General features: G+C 40.2%; 1 protein-coding gene across 3 annotated transcripts in view; it reads right to left on the minus strand.

Moving 5' to 3' along the window:
* The window catches only part of SIPA1L1 (signal induced proliferation associated 1 like 1), a 191,723-nt gene extending 175,037 nt beyond the window's left edge, over positions 1-16,686 (minus strand). For all 3 annotated transcript variants that reach the window (XM_057366751.1, XM_057366728.1, XM_057366737.1), the window contains exon 1: positions 16,463-16,686. The gene's annotated coding sequence lies outside the window, so the exon portion shown is untranslated. The remainder of the gene's footprint in view (positions 1-16,462) is intronic.
* Positions 16,687-17,636: the final 950 nt, after the last annotated feature.

The following is a 17,636-nucleotide window of genomic DNA, read 5'->3' on the forward strand; positions in this document are numbered from 1 at the left end:
TACAGAAAGAGAATTGCAGGTGCATTATGAAATAAGTTCATCCTGTATAAGTGATTGAAAGTATTAAATCTCCTTTGTGGAAATAAAATAAACTCTAAGAGGTAAAAAAACTTAAATTAGTTGAATCTCCATATGACAACCCAAGTAATTTCATGGCAGATTAAATGAATTATTTAAATAATCCAAGAAGCACAAAGCCATTCAAATAGGCACTGTTTACATTTTTATCTCATCTGTGTCCACTGATCAAATTAACAGAAAGAAAGTAACATTGGCAAGATAACAAGAGTGTCTCAATTTGATATAATTATGCCTGATAAATCTTTTTCCCATGAGGTGTAAGGCAAGACAGCTGTGACAAGCACAGGCTGCAAACTGATTTGTCCTTATGTCCTRAAACACTATGTGCTATCTTATAAATGAAGCAAGTGATCCAGCATGCCGGGAGCCCACGGCACAAGAGCTGCAATTCGGAGAAAATAATGTTGGGCAGGTCCTAGCAAGTTTTAGCTAGTCTTTGGCAAAAATCAAAGTTATATGACTAAAAATATTACCATAGGAGAAGTCTGAACCTAAGCCAAGACTCCAATTTCTGGATGACCTGGACTGTGCACCAAGAGAGCTGTATGACAGCTTGCTTTTGCTCYGGCATGATCATGCAGCCTGTTAGACATCACAAGATAAAAGATACAAGTAGCAAGGGCAAAGCATCTTTTTTCACTGGTCTATGTGAAAGACTGATTTGCATTGGACAAAAATATCTTTACTGTCTATTCTCTGTTCCCTGCCACTACTTCATTTCCCTTCTCACTGCTTCTGAGAATGCCCACKTTCATATTTCTCCCATAAGCATTTATTCTAGCATGACTTTTACTGACTTTGACACATTAAAATATGGTGCAAAGCGCATCCCTGCATGTAGATCAAACAAACAGTAATTTATAAATTGGAAGCTGACAACAAGAATAAAGAGAGCAGAAAACTACTTTTTCACTCAAAGTCAGACAACCACCATAGTTTGCTTGATGCCTAGTGTGAAGAAGTGCAATATAACATGCCACACAAGGCAAAATGCATCAGTAGCATAACTAAAATGATGTGCAACTATTACCAGTTCAATTTAGACAGAAAAAAAGCCTCAAAGAGCAGAGAAACAAAATGATTAAATCTTCAGCTGCATGAAACAAGTTGGCTACAAATTAGAAAGCCTACTYTAAGCTAAACAATGTAAATAACCCTTTCTGAAAACAGTAAGAGTAAAAAATTGCTCAAAGTTTCCTCATGCATCTGGGAATAAAAATAGACATTTCTGAAAACACACCATCTCAAGCTCTAGATAAGAGTGAGCTTAAAATATCTTCCTTGAAGTGCTTGCTGGTGCTGTCTAAACCTGSTAAGTGCCATGGACTTTATTCAACGTTAGTGAGATGTCAGCTAAATGAACATGTCTAGTTTTAGCCTGCCCAGCACAAGAAAGATGGACRAAAGAAAGTTCAGCAGAGAGGCCACCAACAGTTTAGGGGCTAAAGTACATAAGGAACGAGGACAGGCTGAGAAACCTGYGCTTATTACTCTGAAGAAGACTTGGGAGATCATTTTGCTTTCTACACCTGAAGGGAAAGTATAGCAAAGACTAGGCTAAAGTCACTATCACTGTACACCAAACTTTATGCTGTTCAAACTTTCGGTGTTGATAAATGCCACTATTGTAGGGGGTAAAAAAAATGAAAAAAATTAAATGGAATCTCTACTGAGCAGATTTTTTTTTTAACCTRCCATAGTTCAAACTGAAAATACATCATCTTAAGCCATGGCTTTAACAAATATTTTGTCAAAAATCTCCCAGCACCATTAGCATTGAATCTTTTTACCCTGCACTCCTGAACACCACAGACTGAGACTACTTATGAACCTCAGCATCTCYTACCGTATAGAAAACTGACCACAGACTCTATGTCAATTTTTTCTAATTTAAAAAAAATACACTTAGTTGCAAGGCTAGAAGAGTATATTTTCCTCTTTTGCTAAAGAAAGGYCAAAAGACTTTAAAAGAGCCCAATTCATGTCTTGTAACATAAATAGCAGCTCGAAATAGAATCAGGTCAAATTCCGAGAACTTGGAAYATGTAAATGTCTTCAGAAGGAGATTCAATTTCCAAGCAATGTCTAATAAGACAGATCCAAATAGAACATTTATGATCCCATTAAAATCTTTTCCTCTAATGGCCCCTTCTTTTCTTTAGCATTCCCCTGATAAAAAGATTTGTGGTTTCATATCTATCAAAAAGAATAAAGAGAATTCAAGAAAGAATCTGCTTCACTAAGACTGAATTATTTTTTCCCTCTTACAAAATTAGAAATAGGCTTTGAGTTTGGCAAAACACTAAGAATGGATGATGAACAAAAAGGTAAACACAATGAAGATCAGTTTACCATGTCTGAAAGCATCCATTCATACCTTTAGACAACAGTGGTTGCAGAATGCATGCAAAGACCAACCTTTCTTTAACCATTCAAACACTGAATAAAACCAGTTATTTGTTAGGTACAAAAAAAAGTTGAAAAGTACACTTTCTCAAACATCTGTCGAGATAAAGTTGTCAAGAAGTTACAGGAGATGAAATACTGGTTTCACATCAAATTTCTGCACTATCATATCTCCAAACATGATAAATTTGATCCAAATGAGATTCAGGTACATGCTTGAATTTTATCAAGTGGCAGAACATGATACCAAATTGGTATCAACGGTAGAAAAGTGCGTAATACCTAATGCATTATAAAATCATACTGGTCTAAATTATTAATGCATAATGCAACTAASTCATGCTGCTACCTGGTAAGCATTTTGATTTTGATTTAATTAAAGCTAACAGAATAATTTATGAAATTGATACTCTACATATGACCACTGTACTTTTGACTCAGTACTTAAAGTCCTGAAGTACTGCTTAGAGTATTGGCTCAGTGATGCTACATCTCTGCAATCTTGAGATAAGTTTGGATATATATTATTACATGCTTTTCTAACCAACTTATATAATGGCTTTCTGTGCCATTGCTCTCTTCTCCTTTTACTAAGAAGAAATTCAAAAGCATTGTTATTGCAGCACTTCTTCAACCCAGTGCTGACTGATACTGAATGGGTGAAAAAGGGTCACATTGACAGCTACTGTCACCTAAACTGCAATACCACTATGGCAGCCCCAAAAAAGTTACCCTAGAAGATTTGTGAATCATCATCATCCAGTATTAGGCCATGCAAATAGTCAGTGCAGTGATGAAACAAGTATCGTCCTCAACTCTTGAAGGAAAGAGGGATCAAAGATCTCTAATCTCAGAAGCAATGGAATGGAGGGGAAGCAGGAACTCACTGATCCCAGACTGCAAAGCATATGGCAGCTGCTGAGATACGAGAAGCACACAAAGGAGTCTGGCCCCATTATTGCTCCACATGCTGCCACTGTCCCAGACAACCAAAGTCAACATGCAGCTTATTCAAAGATCTCCCCTTCCAAGATGGATATAAACACATATTTGCATCTCYACAACTGGAGAAATCTCACACTGCAACCTATGTTCTAGACTGATATCTCGAGCTGAAAAATGTCATTACAAATTCTGCTTTACGTGCAGCCTTACTGTCCAACAATCAAAAGCATTACAAGTGCACGAGATGAAATCACGTCTCAAAGTCAGGATATCCTTTCTGGATGCTGTCTCATACTTGTCCAGTGAGACCCAAAACAATTAGCCTCTGCATCCCCTGTCTAGGTACAAAATGAAYCTGCTTAAGTTCTCAACCAGAACAGAAAAAAAAACTGAAAGAAAATAATGCTTAAGTTTTGATCACACAAACAAAAGCAAGAACAAAACTATCTTTCACACTCATCACACCATCTCTTTTAAACCAAGCCTTATAAAGCACTTCCCAGTAAGTACAGGCAGTCAGAAGGAAGCCCAGAGTGTCTGGTAAAAGTGAATTGGGAGGACAGTGGAAAGGCAGGATCCCATTTGTGTTTGTCCTCCTCTGATTAATCAATTTTGCAGGTTGAGCCTTAAAACACGAATACATCTCAGGAGCACAKAGCAAAGATTCCGCTCGAGGAAAGGTAATATGAAAAAGCTTCTGGTAACCAATATTTCAATTTTCAACAGTAACACTGGGAGTGYGGTATTTCAAAATAGTTGGGGGAGGGAAGAAGGCATTTTCTGATATAAAGTCATTTCCTCTACCAAAAAACCCACAAAAGCTGTTCACACAGCAGTAATGCTAACCATACTGGCGGGGGGGGGAAGAAAGAAAAAGATCTCATAGAGATACCACTACAGGCTCCCACTACGTTTTATCTTCTGGACGTTTTCTGGAAGGAAGACTTGACAGAAATCTATACAGAACAAGCAATTACATGAACAAACACGGCCTTGGTACCTTCAAATCTCGCTTAGATTTGATATACAAAAATACATACACTCCAGCTGAAGTTCCTCCCATGATACAGTCCATCCATCACACAGTTTTTCTGGCAGCTTACCACATACTTATGGTGTGTGCTACAGYTCTCACCACTGCTGGGACTCAATCTCACCTACTCATTAGTATGCTTTTACAACAGCTGTTGGACACTTTTGGACATGTAAGGGGCTAAACCAAACCCAGCAAGTTCAAAATATTTTGGAAGTTGGGGAGAAGAAAGGAAAGGAAAAAAGCAAACTGGAAGGAACACACAGAGCATAATCACACCTGCTGGTTTCCATAGTAAACCAAAACCTTTGAGGACAACCTTGCCTCAAAGCTGTTATCAGAAATGTAGGACATAGCAACTGCAATCTCAGCAGTGACTGCCATGCAGCACAGACACCCGAGCTAGCACTAAGCTAGCTAGATGTCCATGCATTTGCTACAACTAGACAAAAACTAAAATGGAAAAGCTGCAAGTGACAAAGCGAGGCACATTGGCTGACTCTCACAGGGTGCAGTGTCAGTAAAGACATTCTCTGAAGTACAGCCAGGCACTACTTCACACATAACTTTTGAACACAATCCTTTCTGAAGACGTCTTGAGAGTATACACCACACATCAATCCAGACTTAAAGGAATACTTTAAAATACATCTTAATGGCCTCAGATTGGACAATTTTAATGTGTTTGGATGCATTCCGTTTGATTCCTTTTTCATTTTTACAGACCTTCTCATTCTCTGTTGCTACAGGTCAAGATGCAGAAGAGCTCACTGAAACACAGACATCTACTAAGCAATTAAAATCCAAGGCAATCTATTCCAGTACTACTCTAATTTGTAGCATGCCAAGTACTATGCTGGTACCATTGATATTCTGACCTTTGAGCTACACCTATTGTCTAATACCAGAACCAGAAAGGTGACAGCCACATTAGCCCARCACTGTACCTAAGCTTGAAGAGGAAGTCGGGTCAGCTCACATGACATGTCATGCTGCTGCTATTAAATGCTGTACACATGCAGCAACAAACTCAGCAGTGTTACGTTGTAGGCACTGACAGCTAAAGTTGTAATAGTAAATAAAATAGTAAAAACCAGGCACAGGTTTGAGCACTAATCTGTAACTGTCATGGTTTTGTTCAAGCTTACTAAGGGGCCACTGATGTACGTACATGAGATTCCATGAGGCCAGGGAGTGYTCCCAGTAAACAGCAGGAGTCTGAGCTGAGCAGAGCACTCTTGGGAGCAAAAAAGCAGGTTGCAGATGAGTGCAGACATAGTCACTGCCTTCCTCTGAGCTGGCTCAAGAGTCTCCTGCACAGCTTTACAGCTGGTTATAAATAAATTTGTCCATAGTAGGATGAAATCTAAAGCCCAAGGCAGCTCTTGCTCTGAACACTACTACAGATTTCTCATGTGTATGTTGAAACAACTTGCTGAAGGGCACCTGCACTTGCTTACTTCACAAAGTCATTAAGGTAAACTAATAAATACAAGGCTGTGACAATGTCACACCAAAATACTATCTCATTAGTACCCATAAATAGAGTGCACGCAATGCAGAGCAGCACAACTATCTTGCAACTATGCTGCACCGCATTAGTTATACYTAGATGTTTCTTTGTTTTGCCTAAGATGAGCAATTAGGGCTTTGACTCTTTCCAGTCCATGAAAGTACAGATACAAGTACAAAATGCTTACCTATTGTCAGTATTGTCRTTATCCTGCTTCATTCATTTCCCTTTTTTTTATTAATCAGGCCAGGTAGAACMGTCTAAAACTAAGCGGGGAGGAGGAGTGAGATACAAGGAAATCAAACTTCATCCCAGAAGTGTTTCTGCCACTAGTCGAAATCATTCACAGAACCTTCCCCACACAAATCCTTTCTCTCTCGACACAAAAAAGTAGGCTGGCAGATGTTATTAACCTTACCAGAAGCAACAGCCTGCTCCTCACATGTAATCATGMGACTGGACAGCTCATTTGTGTTCACAAGACAAGCAAAGGCCCTGAGAAGAGTATGGTCAAAGCTATGTATTGCTATTAAAACAGTGCTGCCCCTGCAGCCAAGTCTCTGAACATCCAGTGTCTTAGAGGAGGTGACTGAGACCAGATGATCCATTCCCAAGGGACAGCTACACACTGCAAGCCCTTCTCAATTATCTTTCTTGTGGGGAAAAGCCAAGAAACTTTTCAGTACAGCCATGTAGTGAGATAATGACAATAGCTCAATTTAACAAGTAGTTTCATTAACCCTGCATATATTCATCTTAATGACATTCTGCACTAATTAACATAATTATAAACTGAACAGAAGTGGCACTTCAACAGTATCCTAAGTCTTTGGTTCAAAATTTTGMGCAAAGGGATAGCAAAACACACTGACTTGCTACTCAGGAAGCCAGTATTCCAGCACCTAGCCCGCTTGAAGCTGCAGTGGATTTCAAGAGCTTTTGGCATTTCAGCTAAGTACCAAAGTGATAACAAAGAGAGGTTACAGAAAACAAGATAACTACTGCTATTAGCATTTTTAAGCCAACAGAACAGTCACTCAGCACTAATACTAGATTCAAAAMGAAAACAACCCACCAGCTTCAGGAAGAATTTTTCTACCTGGCAAAACAGCTTTGAACATCCGACACAAAAAGGTTTTTGTACCTCCTTCATCAGCAASAGGAAAATACTGTAATGCAGGAACCAACCACTATTTAGGGATATTTTGCATTATATGACACATACCATTACTTCATTTTCAGAAGTACTATTAAACACTAACATTAAATTACTTTACTTGCAAGCACGTAACACCCACATWCTGCTGCAAAGCCAAGTTTCTGTTGCAACCTGTAAAATGCCACTGAAATAAAGAGCACTGTTTCACAAGCCCTCTTCTTTTCCTATGTAAAAACTTTAACATTAAAAGCAACCCAAGCAGGTACAACGTTTATACAACCCTCATGTAACTTCAGCTACAAAGAATAAAGTTCTAATTTGTAGCTAAGTTTCAAGCAAGCATTAATTTAGGTCTGTTTTCTGACTATACYTGGGAAAAAAACTAAGCATTCTGGAGGAAAGCAGGATTCAAACTTAAACTACTCAGAATTTTAAGCATTTACCTTCATTTTTACCAAGTTGTGCTGATTCTTCTCCTGCCTCCCTTCCAAAGGAGCTTAAATTCTTCTCTCACTTTTAAAGCTAGAAAATTAGACTCTCTGGACCCTTCTTTCATAAATTATAACACTTAGGAAAAAGAGGGAGAGAAAAGGGGAGAGATAGAAACAAATTATATGATTCACTTGTTCACACAGTTTTAGCTACAATATTTAAACRCAAGTCAAAAAAAATTGCGTTTTTTGTTCTCTACTAAAAAGCATTAGYCATGATAACTGGATATTTCTGGATTGCTTTTATCCTCTCCAGCTTCCCAGATGTTCAAACACTACCTTTCAATATGTTCCAAAAAAGTAATGGTGGTCAAACCATTATTTTAAATCTATCCATTAGCTCTCGGTTTCACCAATTACTTCTTCAAGTTCGACCCTTGTTAATTCCAATTACTTCTTCCTATTACTTGTTACTGAAAGATTAAATGAGGATTTCATCTAAGAATTCCTTCAACTACTCCTAAATTTTTGTACTTCTGTTAGTTTGTGAGGTCTGTCYATTTAGTCCTAAATCACTTAAAGCTCTGCTTCAAGAACATGAAGACACCKGTCACCTAAAGTTAGACTGCACCACACTTAGGAATATTTGATGACTACAGTCAACTGCTTTGTGGGGTTCTTTTTTTAAGAAAAGTGCAGTTTTACAAAATATAAGGAACAGTTAAGMTCTCTTCCCTCACTCAGCACTTCASACATTTTCTATCTCTGGCCAGTCTGTGCTTCTACAAGAGACAATGTTCACTTTGCAGATTATTATTTTTCCTGTRGCCAGCTTTACACAACTGCAAAGTTGCTCTGAATTAGAATTCCCCCTGCCCCTATTTTCAGAACCAATGCATTATATGTCTCAGTAAAAAGCACACTTACAACATGTGCCCTCTTGCCCTCGGCAGGCACGAAGCTGTCGGCAGTTTGAAGCAAGTCATTACACTTGACATGCACGAACAAAAAGATACTTCAATAATGCAAGTATGGAAAGCCTCAATTCAGTTGCWCAGGTATGTAAAGTACCAACTTACATACTAAAAAATTACATTTAATGATGTCAACAATCAGTAGATAATGACTAACTTCTGTTAAAATAACGATGATGAGCACCTTCACCACATTTAATTACTGCTTATTATCACACCTTTGTTTTACAGGAGATGTTCTTYAAATTACCAACAAATTTGAAAGTCTTTACTGCATCAACGCTACATATACAAGTGATTAAATCTAGAATATACAGTACACTGTTGCATGTTCACACCCAATTCCAATACTGTTGTTTGGAGACAGAATAATTTCCTGTTCTCAAATRTTATCTAGCATACTAATAAACCTTAACATTTTTCCTAAGCTGAAAATAAAAGTACAATAGTACGGGATTAAAATAAAGTCCTGACGATTTAAGCACGTATTGAAAAACCCTATGAAGTTCTGCAGATCTTCTGGCTTTACTTAGATAGGGTATCAATTGTAAAATAAGGCAGGCATTAATTTAAGGCTCTCAAATTATTCCACGGTGCAYATCCCACAGTTCAAATAGCCAAGTGGAAGTGTCTGTGGCAGGYAGTACTCCAGACTACCACAACCACTCACTTCAATGTACAGGCAAGCCCTAAAAACCCAAAGAACTTAATTTTTTTTTTAAATTTTGAAATGGATGGCATGTTTTAAGATTATATTAGTATATTCCTTTTGTTTATATTGACAGAGGCACCCTAGCAAAAATTCTCCTACCCTCTCTGTACGGCAATGCATTAAACAGTACCAGATCTGGGAATTTCCAGAGCTATGTCAAGTAGGAGTCAATGACTACCCTGCAAGGTGATGCAGAAATCAGGGTGGGAGGGGGGATTAAACAAAACTAGACTTTACATTCTGCCAATACTTCCTTCCTCAAAGACTGCAAAAGAAGAGTAAAAGAAGGGAAAGAGTCAAGGACAAAAAAATCCAAAGAAAGGATAAACTATGTTAACAGCTTTTACATAACTATCTCCTTTTTTCTTCACTTCTAACTGTTTTCTTTAGCAAAAGCTGGGGGAAAGCATCATATTTCAGTCTTTCTTTCAGCTGCTGTATAATCAATACAGTGCAGTCTATTGAACTATTTTATTCTGATTCATACAACAAGCTGTTAAATACATTTGGAAAGTAGATGATCAGTGCCAGTATCATGTCATTCATGAAGATTTGTTTATTTTCAAGGCATGAGAATGTTAAACCATAACTTTCTTCTGCACAATTATGCAGCTCTTCTGCATGGACTGAAAGCATAAAATGATATTTCAGGTCTTCCAATTTGAAAGAAAAAGACTCCTAGAAACCTCATCTGCATCCAGCAGAAGAGGGAAGGCCCTCTAAGATTTGCTGATGTAGTATTGTCTTCTATTTGAAGACATGTAAAAATATTCAAAAAAGAGTATCAAACATTTTCTTTTAATTTTTTTTTTTTTAAAAACAGATTGGTAATTCAGAAAGTGAGGAGAGAAGCCTTGTCCACAAAAACAAAGAGATCTGTAAACAGTTCAGAAATAAAAACTGCAATGACTTTTATGTAGCACCAATGTTTAAGCCTGCAGTCTGAGATTCACCACTCATTGTCTTCTTTAATTTTTAAACATGTACACAAAGTTATATCACACTTCAGAAATGAAAAAGAAAAATATAAAATCTGATCTTTGCCACAGTTTCTTCAGCGAGAGTAAATTTGTGCCGTGGCCCAAGGTGTGCATGTTTCTACTTACATCAGTCTCCTGAGGGAAAATAASTAAGTAAATATACACACAACCCACTCCCCCCACCTTGTGTGCCCAGAGATAAAGGAAACAGGGTTTCCTGTTGCAGGTTTGCAACCTGAGAACCACCAGTGGCGATGSTGCTGCCCCTGCAAGAGACATGGAATAGGCTAGACACCAAAGGAAAAATGGTTCACATTAGTGGAAAAAAAACCCCAACTTGCTATAAAGGATGGTTTTCATTTTTGAAAGTTGTTTAAAGCTGTACCTATAATAGTATTTCCAGCAGCAGTGCCCTTTGAGGAGCCCTCCAGCTATCACCAGCCAGCAGCCTGCAGAGCCCACAGAGGTTTAACCYAAGAGTGCCACCCCACTGGAGCAAGGCTGGCTGCCACACTGCTCTCAGTGGCTCATGGCTTTGTCCTGTCARGCTTTAGAAGTCTCCAATGATGGACATTCACCAGTCACTCTGGGGTGGTCTGTTAAATGCTTTGTCACCCTCAGAATGATTATTTAATTTCTATAGGTTTTCTGGTGCACATAAACTGCAGTTCTCCTTGGGGAAACCAAGTTAAAAATCCCTCCCCAGAAGTTCACCAAATGTGGCCCAACCCTTAATGGTCACAGAGGTCCAGGCCAACAAACCACATCTGTGTTGGGAACCTCCAACTTAAGAGGCCAGAYTAAATTCTATCGATCTGAAATTCCTCAGAGTGTTGATCTGGGAGACTTGATGCCCCCATTTTCAGCCAGAGATCCACATCTACTCTGCCAAATTATTTGCTAGACTAAGACCAAGTGACACAGCCATGCATATAAATAGCAATTTTGAAATCAAATGAAAGAAAGTACTCTTTGAAACAAGAAGAAAGAAAAGTTAAAAACCAGGAAATGACCTCTCCCATAAACACCAATCATCATGGATTTGCACCAAATACTTCCAATGACAGTGTGAATTCATTTCAAGTGAGCAAGACCAGCATATAATAAAAAGGATACAAAAATTAAATGGCAATCACTTGAAAAAGTTCCAAGAACAATGTAAAAATGTTCTTGGGACTAAGCTGTGGTGCTTAGTTGCTGGCTGGGGTTAAACCACGACAGCAACCTTTGGTCAGATATACAAATTCATKTCTTAAAAGTGTCTGAAACTCTTCAGAGAGCTGTCTGTATGACCGCCAACAAGAAAACCCAAGATATCTATCAAAGCTGCTGACGTGAACAACTGGCATACACAAAGTTCTGCTACCACAGCAATCGTTTTGCAGATATTATCTGCTACTCTTAAAAAAAGTTCTTTATTAATCCTACTTCACATCACATCAGCATACAATAAGCCTGTCATTATTTATTCAAAAGTCAAAAGACAATTGGTTTAGCTGATGGTGCTGTAAAATGCATCGTGACTCCAGAAACACAGAGAACAGAGCCMTGCTACAAAAGCAGCCCTTGGCACCTCCTGGAACCCCACCATCCACTGCACAGAGACAGGCAGCAAGGCAGCTACAGAGCAAAGAAAGATGCCTGGCAATTTTCCCCGTACAGAATAGTAAACCTTAAAAACCACCAAATAATCCAGCCAAATACATTAAACATAACTAAGTCTCACAGGTAGCCTCAACTGGCAACTTTTCTCCAAGTTATGCTCAACTTCTGACCCATACATCCTAGCAGCCTGGAAGAAGAGCTTGTTTCCAACTGATTTTGTCAAGTTGAGGCTTTTTTAATCCACTATAACATSACCATTTAGGAAAAATATACTTTAGGGTTAACTTCAGAAGCTTTCACTAAATTAAAAGTCCATTTACAGCACAAGTTCAAAGTCAATGCATATCTCACAGCTGCAGTAATAAAGCAATAACCAGTCTCTCCAAGGTTTATGGGAGTATCTTGAGGCTCAAATCCTGTTACCTCAAAAGGTAAAAAACCAACACAGAATTTAAACGCCCCCAAACGCTATTTGAGCACTGAAGGCAAGCCACATGGATCAATGAAGAACAACCCAACTTAACACCAACTATATGAYACGTGCCAGTAGCTTCTTTAACTTTTGAAAACTTTTAAAATGAAACTCGGTCTTCAAAAATCACACCACTAATCTCTACGATCCATCTGAAGAAAGCATTCTTCCCATTCCACAGAGCCTAAGACCAAAAGTAAAGGAGTATTAAAACATCAACAAAAAATTCAAAGTGCCTCTCAGGCCTAGGCATGAACCACTAGTCCCAGCAGCAACTCTTCCTTGTCTATGAGAAGGAACATTTAGAAAGGTTGTTCTACATGGCCATGCATTCTTCAGGAACTTGATTTCTCCTGAAAAGAGACCKCCATCCACTGTGCAGAGAACAAGAGCTACGACTACTGCACTGCAGCATCCAGCACAAGCTCAAGCAGTAGGAAGGCACAGCTTTGCAGGACTGCACTCAACTTAGTCAGACCCTTGAAAGAACCATGACAAACACTTGGTTAGCATTCATATAATTCAACAGCTATCAAGATTATGAAAAGTGTTCTGWCTCTGCATTCAAAAGAAGTGCTCTTTAAAACATGCTTCCATAAAGAAAACAAAGACTTGTAAATGCTTAGCCTCACTTAACACTTTACATAAAAGACATGTGGCACAATCTAAATCAAATAACTCACCCAGTAAACTGGTGTCACGGAATTCAATGTTAGAGAGACTCAGACAGTGACATAATTCAGATTTACATATGCAAAAAGCAGCGCAAACCATTTTATCTGCTGATTCATATTCAAAAACACAGTTAAAGAAATCAAACAGTTCTAGTTTCTGCAACTCCTAACGGGTTTCCCAAAGTTCAGAGTGCAAAACTATTATCAAAGCTAACACCAAAACTACTAGAGACTGAGTTAGCCTTGTGCTGCCTGCTGCATAAGAATTAAAAATCAAAGTTAGTCAAAGCCACAAAATTCTTGTCATTCAGCCTCACCAATGGTCATAATCATGCCTTCAGTTCATCACTGTCGGTAAGGCTGCACCCCCAAAAAACATTGCCTTTCATTAGAGAATATCCTAAGTCTCATAGAGCCATCAAATCCCACTTCATAAATCTCTAGTTTGAGAGCCCTCCTTCAAACACTAAACTGAACTCTGTGAAATATAAAGCTTAGACTATTTTAAACCTGCAATGTAGAGAGATATACTTGAAATCAAGTCACTGAAGTCAAATCTCCCTGGAAACATAAAGTGCTGAACAAAATTATATTTTTTTTCACTCACAGAGAGATACTGAACATATGATTAATTTCACATGCCAAATCAACAAAACCCTCACCTAGCAGTTCTTAAAATTATGTATTTTCACTGATAAAATAAATAATTGCACTTACTTTTGCTGTATTCCTGTCATAACTTATTAACAAGTTAAACAAATCCTTTCAGAACAAATTAATAAAATAAAAATCTAAAAATCTACAGATAATCAAGTACACAAGCAAAGATACAAAAAAATCAGGACAATTGACTGGTGCCTTATTGACTTTCTAAATATTTAAATTAAAGAGCTGGTGAGAAATAAAAGGAGTCTACCTGAAGCCAAGAAAGCCAAGGAAACAACAGATCAAAACTGTTCGCCAAATAGCCAACATTTAGGGTCAATGAGAACAAACTTCAACCTCTGAAAATCTCAGCATTAAGGAAATCAACTCATGTGACTGAAATTTTGATGAAGGCAGAAACTCTGCTTCTTCACCCCAKTAGGGCATCCAGGATTTCTAAACAGTAGCAGTAAGAATTCAATAGTTTGCAGCAACCCCCTAGCTGAAGGGATTAAACTCCTGATATGGAGAAAACTGCTCCTTTTTCTCCTCTACAATAGACATGCTATAGGACAAAACAGAGGAACAGAAAAGAAATTCAACTGGGCCTCAACCTTTTCTCTTACTACCCTACCTCACATTTTCCCAATGTATTTCTAAAATTATCCTCATGATCTTGCTGAAATTCAAAACTATCAACTGGAATATTTCATGTTCTTAAGTTTTATTCTCCTATCTTAAAAATAAAAATGCCTCCATAGTAGCAAAACTAGTAAGACTGAAATAGACATTTTAAAGCATGCATTTGAGACAGATGTCCAAAACTGAGATGACAATAAGAGCTACGTAAGAACAAAATACTCCCAAAGTGCTAGCTGAATGCATGTATTCATGATGAAAAACACCAACCTCCTTGAAAACCTGCAGAAGGAGGATGAAGCTACATTTGGACATGGTTTTTAAAACAACAGCTACCCAAAAGTTAATTCCAAACCTTAAAATAACATTTCAGATAAACATGGAGGGGGAAGCTCTTCAAACCTAGAACCAATGATGCAGGAGTGAAACGACAATAATATGTCTTATTACAGAAAAAAACAAATTATGAATTACATGTCTTCACTCATGGCTGTAGCTCCACCCTTTCACAGTTCCATGTCAGTGCCTGCCTCTACACCTGCTAGCCTTTTTCATCAAGCAAATTTTTGCAGCCCTACAATAGTCAGAGCTGACATCCCATTTTGCTTCTGACTTCATTATCTCAGAGGTTTTAYGAACCACAACTGAGAGCTAAATATGCCTATCCCAAATAGCAATGATGAAACTAAGCATTTTATTAGCATCAGTAATACCTTCTTAATACAATGTTGAGCAACTTAGTGCACATCCTTTAATCAACTGGCCATAAATAAACACTTAAAATGGAAAAAAAAAAMCTTCTGTCCCCAACATGAGACATAGTATACACACAAAACATTCAATCATGAAAATTCTCTTYTTAGCTTTACCTAAATAGAACCTACGGAGTTGTTTTTTTGAAACCAAGAAAAAGTACTCTGAAGTTCCCACACTGTTTCTTCATTAATAAGTGGTATGGCATCTGATGGCCTAAGGCATAAAAGCCTTGACATTGAAACACAACTTACAGATCTCTCTTTACGATTACAATTGCCACAAACTTCTGCCTTAAGACTTTCACACGTCTCTACCATTACTTCAGCTGAAGGGGAATGGAGTCTAGCCCAGCAATACATTCCAAATAAATAACAACCAAACTCTCCACCTGAGAGAACACAGATACTTGCTACCCAGTTAGTACTTGAAGCAAAAACTCTTCTCCCTTTTACAAAACTGTTTTACRCCTTAATTTAAAGGAAACAAGTGCTTAATTCCCATAGTTAGAAAAAGAAAAAAAAATCAATCAAAATTCCATAATGAAAGGGCTGCTTTCTAAAGAAAAGACCAGCCTTCGTTCATCCATACAGATCTGGAACCTAATGAAATCCGACACCTTTACTCTGAAGACAAATTTGCATTGTATTACCAACTAGGCTCCGTGCTCACAGATGCACTTCATTCAGCATGCAGTAGCGGGATCATTAAAGCAGCATCACTAAAATTTTTTAAGCGATTTTGCAGTCAAAATTTTTGAACGCGATTTGGTAAGCAGCATTATCAAAAAAAATGCCTCTGTATTATTCTACAGGTTAAAATGCGCCTCTTCAATCTAAAACGTATAGATGTTATGGCCAAGGTTATACAAGGAGATCTTACATTAAATTGAGCAATTCCCATTTTGTACCACTGCTTTACCAGACATGAATGAGTGCATTCCTCATTAAAAGAGCTGAAGCTGCATCACAGCTACCCAGTACAAATAACATAGTTATTTTTAAATGAAGCATAAAAATGTTAACATCAGGCCTTCATGCAATATAAAACGGGGGAAGAGCAAAGAAACTCGGTTTAGGAAGGTAATCGCCTTCTCATCTACCTTTCCTTGCTTCTCCACCTCATTCTTCCTCCCCATAAGATTCAGATAAGTCATTCCTGTTTTCGCACTTTTCCAGGCTCCCAGTGAAGAAATCAACCATCCGCAAACATTTTGTTCCTCCACTCCCCCCACTCCGTGAGCAGAGCATTCAGAACATCCCCACCGGCACTGCCTCCAAATCACCTAATTGTTATCATTATTGCGGTCTCAGCACCGGCTCGGAACAAAACCAGCCCGACTACACCCTCGCTGGCTATAAAAAAAAAAAAAAAAAAAAAAAAAAAAAAAAAAGGGGAGGAAAAAAAAAAAGAAAAAAAAAAGGCTTAAGTGCAACTTACAGCGGCGAACAAGACACAAGTTATCCAGCGAGCCGTGGAGGAGGCGAGCGGCGTGTGCCGCTCCGGGCCAGGGGGAGCGCGTCCCCCGCCGCAGGGCGCCCTCGGCGCGGCCGCCTCCGCACGGACGGGCAGCGCGGGAGCCGCCGCCGTGGAGCGCAGCGGGCCGGGCCGCCGCCGCTCACCRCCGCCTCCGGCCGCGCTGCTCCCGCTGGGGGCTGCCTTTCCTGCGGACAAAAAAGACACAAATCCGAAACCTAGCACCCGGCACGGGTCGCTGTAGGGAGACCCCCCCGATCCGCCCCGGGGCTACCGACACGGCGGGCTCCCGCCGCTCTTGGGGCGCTGAAGGCGGGCGCCCCCCGCCCGGCTCCGGACGCTGCRGCGAGAGGGAGCGCAGAAGGTCACTTTCGCCCGGACCCCGCTGCCCTCGCCCCCGCTAACCCCGGGGCGGCGGCTGTCGGGCTGGGGGCCACGCAGCCCCGGGGCTGGGGCCGCTTCCCTTCCCCGGCACGCACGCCCACCCGCTCACCCGCTCGCACACCCCCTCGGCCRGCGGCACGGCGGCTCCCCACGGCCGGCTCCGCCACAGGAGGAAGAAGGCACGGCGGGCAGCCCGCCCCGGCTCGTCGCTCGCAACTCACCCAACAAAGTTGCTGCGGCGGCTCTGCTCGGCTCCGCTCCGCTCGCTAGGCTGGGCTGGGCTGAGCGCGGCGCTCCCCGCCCGCGCAGCCCGGGATGAGCTCACCCCGCGCCCGCCCCGCAGCGCTCCGCCCGCCGCCGCTCTCGCGAGAGGGGCCGCCCGCAGCCCGCCCGCGCTCCGCCGCCGTTCCCATGGCAACAGCCAAGCGCCGGGCCCAGCGGGCGGCCCGGGCCCGCGCAGCTCCGGCTTTTGATTGACTTCTTGCATTTTGATATTTACAGCGCTTTCCACCCTCCTGGAGACCTGTAGGGAGAAGGTCACTGCAGCAGCTAGCACAAAGTCAAAACCTTTTAGTAGCGTACGGATAGTATATCCCAAGTTCTTTTGTTRCCAGTCAAATTAAAATGGATTCTCACTCCAGCTATCCATCACAGATAACAAATTAAGGATGTGGGAAGACACATCTAAAAAAAATAGCTTGCGTCAATATCACCCCTTGCTCTGCAGGAACGCTGCTCTGTTTTCAAATGGCCA

This window comes from Malurus melanocephalus, unplaced genomic scaffold, assembly GCF_030028575.1.
Source record: "Malurus melanocephalus ecotype Western Australia unplaced genomic scaffold, MMel_1.1 scaffold_2, whole genome shotgun sequence".
Taxonomy (NCBI): domain Eukaryota; kingdom Metazoa; phylum Chordata; class Aves; order Passeriformes; family Maluridae; genus Malurus; species Malurus melanocephalus.